The following is an 8723-nucleotide window of genomic DNA, read 5'->3' as shown; positions in this document are numbered from 1 at the left end:
CTTTTCTCCTCAGTATGCCTTCAGCATGGTATGACTGACTCTCACCAACACCTCAGAAAGGCTGAGATGACTGGTGCTCACCAAGTCAGACGCCCAATAAACGGCAAAAAGAAAGCATTCTGAGTAACGTCCCTCAAGCCGGAAGGCAAATGCGGAGCACCAGCCAGGTCTGGTTGCACACGTCCGGCGACACTAGGCGATGTGCCGCCGCCCCACCTTTGCAGTCCCATAGCAGTGCCTGGGCTCGGCGGCTGGGATTGCCCACACGGCCGGAGGACAGGTCGGGACACTCCATGGGCAGTCCCAAGGCGGCGATCCCCTGGACAGCAACTTCCGGCTATCCTACCCTGTCGAAGTCCCTTTTCGGGGCTCCCGCGAGAGCTCGAGTCGCGGTAAACTCTGTTCCGCATGAGGACTGGGCGGCTTTACCGGAAGGGCGGGCTTTGGACATGCGGGACTCCTGCCTAGCCAATCGCAGGCCATGCTGTATCGAAGCAGCCAATCGGAGAGGCCCGGCGCCTTTAAGGGCCTCCGTGGGCACGTTCTCGCTTCCACTCGGTCCTCCTTTTGTTAGCGCTCTGGCTTCCATCAGGTCTACGCCTGCTCCCGTGCAATCCGGCGCCATCGCGCTTTGGGCGAGCATGGCAATGGGGAGTTGAGAGGTGGGAACCGAGCTGACGCCTGCCTGGCCCTGGCGATGGTGGTGTGCGCCGGGAAAGGACTGATTGGAGAATGGTGCCTAAAGGGTAGGGACAGGTCATGATATCCGCGGAATGTTGTGTAGCAGGCGGGACAAAAGAGCGATCTCAGGCCTCATCTCGTCTCTTTTGTAGGATGCCGAGGGGACGCAGGAGCTCTCGGTGTGACCTGGCGCTGTGGATGTAATACACATCAGCTTGAGTGGGGCTGCTCCGCTGTCCTCATGAGAGAACCCTTTTTCTGAAGATGGGAGGTGGCTAATGAAAGAAGGTGAGGTGTCTCGTGCCCTTGCTGTCCTCCTGTGCTGTGGGAGCTGCACGGGTACGGAAACTTAGGGCCGGCAGATCTTTGTTTGAGTTTGGGAATAGGGCATCGAGGGTGGATAGCTTTCAGGACTAGGCGATTTTATTGAAGCCCAGTAATTGAAACCTTTGATTTCTTTGTATCCTTCAAATGATACAAAATTCAATTTCAACAAGTTCCCCCCACCCCCCATTATACTGAGAATTGAAGTCACCGACGTAATCAAGGAATTAATTTATTCATGTCTTTTCATTATATATGCTTTTATCTTATTTGGATGAAATCAACAGTTTTGCTGTTTTTTTCCTTTTATTTTTATTTTTAAAAGTAAAACATAGCCCATGAACTTGTCAGAGATCGAGTGCTGTGGTGCAAGTGTTTGCTTGACTGTCAAGAATACAAGGCTTTGTGTTTTGCCTTAAGTGAGGATTTTCAAAATTGGCAATGAGTTAAGTGAAGTTTAGAATAGTCTCATGTAAGCAGCTCTCAGCACATCAGGGTTTTATCTTTCAGTGCTGGGACTCAAGCCCAGGACTTGTTCATGATTTCAGCCACTGCATCACCAACCTGGGCTTGTTTTTAGAACAGGTAGAGTTTTATTATCTTACTGAGCTGGGCTTGTCTCCTAGAGTCGGTTTTCAACCTGGGGGTGATCTTTCTGAATGGGTCTCCCATGAAGCTGGGAGTAAAGGTTCAGGCCAGTTTTAGAGAAGAGGTCTAACCTCACCCTGTAAAAACATCATTCATTTTGTTTTTTTAGACAGGTCTCATGTAACCCGGGCTAGATTCGACTCGCTGTGTAGCTTGGCATGACTGTTCTATTGATCATCTTGCCTCTACCTCCCCAGTGTTCCTGCCAAGCCCAGTTAATGTGCTGACGGTTGAACCTTAGGGCTCTAGGAACACTAGGCTTTACCAACTGCACCCTATCTCTTGTCCAAAGAAACTCCATTCACATTAGCTGTCCCTTTGTCCCCCAGTCCCTAGAAGCACCTGTACCTGTAGATTCTGTATGATTCACATAGGTGGGATAATAGGCTAGTACATCGGATTTTTTTCTTTAGTACATAGGATTTTTGTGGCTGGCTTTTCTCCTACAGAATAATGGTAAGAGGTTATCCTTATTGCCAGCAGCGGTGGCAGTGTGTGCCTTTAATCCCTGCAGAGGCATCGGATTAAAGGGCGGAGCACTTGCCAGCCTGCTCTACAGAGTGAGTGAGTTCTTGGACAGTCAGTCAGTGCTACACATAGAAACGCACAGGTAAAACAGCTATACCTAAAAATAAAATTTTCAAAAAGTATCAAGGTTATGATTGGAGAAAATTCTGTGAAGTGAATAGTACCCGAAGAGTACATTGGTTTTCCTACATTGTTAACATAGCAAAAGAACATGAGGTACTAAGTGCCACGCCACTAGGCTGTGAAGACGCAGCATGAGCACAGCAACTCTTGCAGGAAGCCATCATGCTGGGGCTGGCTTACAGTTGTAGGGGTTGGTCCGTTATACTGGGGCAGCCAGGCTGGGCGCCATTGCTTTACATCTGCTTTGCCCGCAGAGAGCAAGACTCACTGCATGGGCTTTTGGTTTCCAACAAGGCCACACCTCCTAATCCTTCTCTGACAGCTCACCTGGGGACAGCATTCGAATACATGAGGGGCCATGTCAGACCACCACACGGGCTAAATGGTTTCAAATCTGCTGAGATACAAAAGGGGGTGCTGCAGCTGAGCAGAAAGCCTGGGAGCATCTCAGTGAGATGCCTGTTTAATTGGGTGCCTGCTGCTGAGGGTCTCCTAGGAGAGATGCAGGGCTCCTGAGAGTCCCTCTGATGAGCCCTGTGGCCATGATGCTCTGAATGTTTCTGGTCTCATCTGGTAATGTGATACATTGTAATACCGACAGATGGGAGGGGGACTGCAAAAGGCATTTACTTAAATGTCATAGACCTTTAGATAAAACAGCAACGTTAAGAGACATTGAGAGAATGTGGTGGACATGGAGTGGTCTGTGAGCTCATTCCTATTTCCGCTAGTGGCTGCATATCCGATGATTAAACTCTTCACTGCTGTTCACATAATGAGCCGTTGTGATTATTGAGAACTAATGAGGATATGTAAGCTTTCCGGAAGGAGAGGCTGTAGCAACAGGCATCAGCCCCTGGCACATGATTTAAGATACAATCTTTCTTTCAGGAATTGTGTTCTCGGTGATGTCCTGAAGAGATGCGGGATGATGGAAGATGATGATGAAATGCAGGAGAGGTAGAGTCATCTGTTTTGTATATATTAAATATTCTGAGTGATACGCTCTGGGAAAGATGATGAAGTAAAGACTGGAATCCTAAAGGCTTTGGGGAAATCTTAATTACCTATTTTGGGGGTGGCAGAGAATTTTTATTTTGACAATCATTGTGTCCGTGTTGGTGTGGAGGTCAGAGAACGACTTGGAAGTTTCTCCAACCCAGGCCTCCTGTCTTAACGACAGGCCCTTTATTTACTTTCTGTGTGTGGGTGTTTTGCCTGCACGTATGTCTGCACCTGTGCATACGTGGTGCCTGAGAAGGCTGTAAGAGAGCATCAGATCCCCTGCCACTGCAGTTGGAGAGTGAAGCTGTCATGTGTGTGCTATGAATCGAACCTCAGTCCTCTTAAGCAGTCTGTCTTAGTCAGGGTTTCTATTCCTGGACAAACAGCATGACCAAGAAGCAAGTTGGGGAAAAAAGGGTTTATTCAGCTTACACTTCCACACTGCTGTTCATCACCAAGGAAGTCAGGACTGGAACTCAAGCAGGTCAGGAAGCAGGAGCTGATGCAGAAGCCATGGAGAGATGTTCCTTACTGGCTTGCTTTCCCCTGGCTTGCTCAGCCTGCTCTCTTATAGAACCAAGACTACCAGCCCAGAGATGGCACCACCCACAAGGGGCCTCTCCCACTTGATCACTAATTGAGAAAATGCCATACAGTTGGATCTCACGGAGGCATTTCCTCAACTGAAGCTCCTTTCTCTGTGTCAAGTTGACACAAAACTATCCAGTACACAGTCTCCACAGCAAATCGCTCTGAGTTTCAGAGATGTGCTGTGTGCGTGTGCCAGGCATTTTGCTGCAGTTTGAGCTTTTATTTTCCACACTTGTTTCTCACAGTGGCCCTGTGGGCGGAACAGTCCACTCCACTGTAGGGTTAGCGCTGTGCCTCTTGAGCACCTGACTATTATCAGATTCCTGGCTAGTTCGGTCAGCACCATTAATGCTGTGCCCTACTGTAACTCACTCACAAGGTTCCTGTTTTAAAGATGCCATCCTTTGCCCCATAGCCAGTATCTTGGAGGTTGACTATCGGCTAGGATCCAGGACTGAGTATAAGAGCATGCATGTCCAAGTAAGTGGTTCCTTAAAAACTGTTTCTGTGTATGGGTGTTAATGCCTATGTGTGTCTTCACCCAGCTCATGCCCAGAAGAGGGGCGCAGGTCCTCTGGAACTGAGTCAGCAGGGCTGTGAGCCATGTGGCTGCTCAGGGCAGCTACTCAGAACTGTTGAGCCAGCTCTCCAGCCTAGTAGGGTGTTCTTCCAACCCCAGCTTTGGCTTTTCAAGGCAGTCTGCATAGTCCTGGCTGTCCTGGACCTCACTATGTAGACCAGGCAGGCCTCCAATTCACACATCTTTCTTGAGGTACTCGATTTTTTTTCTTGCCTATGTTTGCATATAGTTTATGTATGTGGAAAGTTCCTGGGGCATTTAAAGTGTTTGTAGTCAGGCTGTGTTGCTTGTTTTCCTGGAACATTTCTACTTAATTATGGAGGTAATTGAAAAAGCTGGTGGAACTATAATAAAATTAGGTCTCCCCATGCCTAGTACTTTTTGGAGTGGGACTGTGGTCCAGTTGTACAAATACTTAACATTACTGAAGTATGTTTACATCTCCCCCAAAGCTTGGTTACAGAGTGTGAGAAACATAGATATACACAGTACTTGTCCCCTCGGTGGTGCTTCCTTGCCCCTTTGTGGGCATTGGCTTCTCTTCATGAGCAGGATTGACTATCAGGAAGTCAGAATGCTGATACTCTTCGGGACCGTGGGTGTGTGGGAAAGAAGGGAGTGGGAGAGAATCTGTCCTGCCAGAGTTCCGGTGCTCTGGGCAGTCAGACTGGGAGGATTGCCGGTCGCTCTCCATGCAGCTCTGGGTGGGCATCTGGCTTTGTGAAGCCACTGACCCCACACAGCGGGGAGTGGACAAGAACCTGGTACCAGGTTCTCAGTCTCCAGCATCCCACGCTGGACACATCGGAGGAGCTGAGAACAAAATAGGGGCTCCGGGGCGGCACTCAGCCCCAGAGATTCGGGAAGAGAGGGCAGGGGGAAAGAAGGACACTGGGTGGTTCCCATGCAGGCAAGTGTCTTAATCCGGGCCTTGATGAACAGAGACAGTCTATGGTTTTAGAGCTTTACTGTAGAAAGGCAGGGAGAAAGAGAGGAGAGAGGGAGAGGAGACCGGCCATGGCCAAGAAGAGAGAAGGGGGAAGGGAAAGAGGGTTAGTAAGAAAGGTGAAGGCTTAGAGAGAGAGAGAGAGAGAGAGAGAGAGAGAGAGAGAGAGAGAGAGAGGTAAAAGCTTAGAGAGGTGGTGGGAAGGGGAAGAAAGGAGCTAGAGAGTAAGAAAGGTGAAAGCTTAAGAGAGCAAGGAGGGGCTAAACAGCCCCTCTTATGGTGGGCTGCTTATCTTGCTGTTGATAGGTAACTAGAAGAGTCTAGCCAGAAGGCCAGAAGCTTGGGACATTGTCTACATCACTGTTAGCCACATGCCTCTCTTGTGGAGGCTGTGGGGGCAGTAACTTTGACAGGAGCTAGGGGTCCAGGAGACATGATCTAACGCCTACCATCCCATGTAGGTGGAAATTACCACCCATCAGGTACCACTGAGGTTCAAGACCTCAGCTTGACTGGAGACCGGGCTGTCTGCATAGCCCATTGCCCCACAATACTCTGTAGAATACTGTCATTAGTCTGGGTTCTTTAAAGGCACAGAACTGAAAGGATAAATGGATATACACATACAGACATGTATATATCAAAGACAGATTTACTATCACGGCTTTGGTCCAGCTAGCTCAACAATGAGAGGCCAGGAAGCTGGTCAGGAAGTCCATGAGTTCTGATATGTTAGAGAAACAGTGGAATCTGCAAGAACTTCTGATTCCAGCAAGAGGTGTGGGCAAGCTGGTAGAAAGCGAAAACTTCCATGGATCTGTCACCAGAAGGTGTGCCCTTCCCACCTCCAGGGATCCAGTTAAGAACACCTCAGTTGTGCCTAGCCGCTTGGGTTTAGGCTGATGACCCAAGACTGGCCGACACATTAGGAGCCTGATAACTGCCTGTCCTATGGCCTTTCACTACTCTTCCTGTCCATAGAACCTACTTTACTCAAAAATAAGACTGACTTTGAAGTTGAGGCATAACATGGTCACCTTCAAAGTTGATGCATGAGAGCAACATAATTGGGCTATCAAAAACAAAACCACATATGACGTTAAGTGTGATTGCAACTGTTGGGTTGCACTCATAGGTATTTTCAGGTGCATGGTGTTGCATCTGGGTTACAGGCTGGCCACGCCTGCTCGGAAGATCTTAGTTGGAATCCTCTAAAAAATACTTTGTATGGTTAAAGCAGCTGGAGAGGTGGGCGAGTGGTGAGAAGCACTGGTAGTTCTTCCGAAGACCTGGCTCACTTCCCAGCACTGGCATGGCTGCTCACAGCCACCTGCACCTCCAGTCCCAGGGGATCCAAAGCCCTCTCTTTGTGCACAAGCATTCACACAGGCGAGACACTCTTGCATGCAACATAAAATAAATACTCACAAAAGAAGCAGTTTTATTATATGATGAGGTAGGCATTCCCATGTGCCGTTCGCTTGATGAGAGGCTGCACTAAGATGACATGAGATGGTCTGAACAAAGTAGATAATATAATAATAATATACTTGGCTTGGCTTTATGAATTCTTTGACATGTTTTACATTAGAGAATTGATACTTGTAAAAAAGCTTTTCTAAGTAGAGCTTATATTCAGCAAGTGCAGCTGCCTGAGACTAGCTTTCTCCATTGCTGTTTAGAGTCAGGGTTTAAATATGTGGTGTCATTTTGCACTTATTTGTCCGTTTTTCTTGTAGGAATGAAATCAAAGGATGTTTTTTGTAAGAGTAATGCTTACAGAAATATTCATTAATTTGAAGATTTATATAAGGTAAGGGATTTGTGAACTTACTAAGTTCTTTATGTAGAGTTACAAGGCTGGCCTTCAGCTCTAATTATGCCTCAGTCTTTTAGGTGCCTGGGATTTCTGTGATTGCTGGCTTGGTTTTTCCCCAGTCCTGCTGTGTATAAATAACTTTGAGGGGCTACAACCAGTAGAAAACATGACTGGGGATCAGTGTGACTAAACCTTTGGCTGTGTAAGAGCCAGTAACTGTCCTCCCTGGTGTCATCCATGCCTGGGCATTTTCTTTATGTGTGGAAGGAAATATGCCCACCAGCCAACTGGACGACATGTACTTGTACCCTGGCCTAACTCACCTGGGTATGCATTACTGTAGACAGGCCACACCCGTTAGTTGGATTAGGAGTCAGGGCTGGGGTGGGTATGGTGTACAGGGGTACATTTTTCATGGCCATGGAGGACCAAATGGACTGTGATGTATTACAAAATGGGGGGCTGGCTGGGGGCCAGACCTGCTGGCTGCTAAAAGGGCTACTAATCTCTTTCTAAATGAAGACTGTCACTTGGACATTAGAAGGTATGGCCCAGCAATTAAAGGAACAAATTGCAAAGGGGAGATGGGAACTGCCAGCCTGCAGATCAGTTTCTGGCTCCTTCAGTGAATGACCCTCTCCTTATGGCATTCCCGCCTGCCGTCCTGGTTTGTCCCTTCTCACCAGAGAACCTAAAACTACAGAGACGTCTCTAAAGTTAGTTAAAATTTAAGGAAATGATAACTTAGGGGGCTGGTGAGAAAACTAGAATCAGTTGGAAAGCAAAACCATAAAATCAATGAGACACTTGGTTCAAAACAATCTTTTTCTGCCAATGATGAAAAAGTAAAATGTTCTACACCAAATGGCCTCTAACAACACAGTGACCTGACCCGTGGACCAGAGCCAGGCTCTCGGAGCTTACTCACCCACACGTCTGCACTCCTCCAGGGCCTGTGCTTTTCCTGCTCTAACAAACCTGTTCTTCACACAGGCTTGGTGACCTCCGTTAATTCCTGGGACCCACAGTGTGGAAGAAGAGACCTGACTCCTGGAAGTTGTCTTCTGACCACATGCACACAATACGTAAATAAATGTAATTAAAAACAATCAAAATAGTAAAACTGAAACATTAGAATGTTGTGTTTTATTGAAATGTAAACATGGTGCAAAGGATTATGGAACAATGCTGCATGCTTTGTGACAGAACTTTATCATGGTTTGAAATGAGAAAGGGATCAAAATTGTCAAAAGAATTAAAGTCTTTGTAAACCTTTTCCTTTTTGGTAAAGATTTATTTGTAATGGTAATGCTGTTTGCCTGCAGTGCCCTCAAGAGTGCAGCTGGAGTTACAGGCAGCTGTGAGCTGTCTGAACTGGGTGTTGGAAACTTAAACTCACCGGCCTCTGATGAGCCACAAGCTCTCTTAACTACTGAGCTGGCTCACCAGCCCAACTTTGAATGTGAATTTGAAGTCTC

At 47.4% G+C, this 8723-nt stretch overlaps 1 long non-coding RNA gene across 1 annotated transcript; it reads left to right on the top strand.

Moving 5' to 3' along the window:
* The first annotated feature begins 536 nt into the window (after positions 1-536).
* Positions 537-8521, top strand: LOC110295214 (uncharacterized). Its single transcript, XR_002378026.3, has 5 exons — positions 537-746; positions 834-969; positions 3196-3264; positions 7166-7239; positions 8239-8521. It is a non-coding gene; the product is annotated as an uncharacterized LOC110295214 (long non-coding RNA).
* Positions 8522-8723: the final 202 nt, after the last annotated feature.

The sequence above is a fragment of the Mus caroli genome, unplaced genomic scaffold, assembly GCF_978045245.1.
Source record: "Mus caroli unplaced genomic scaffold, Mus_caroli_1 scaffold_4, whole genome shotgun sequence".
In the NCBI taxonomy this organism is placed as follows: Eukaryota; Metazoa; Chordata; class Mammalia; order Rodentia; family Muridae; genus Mus; species Mus caroli.
The sequence above is the reverse complement of the archived record's forward strand: the minus strand, read 5'-3'. Positions and strand labels throughout refer to the sequence as shown.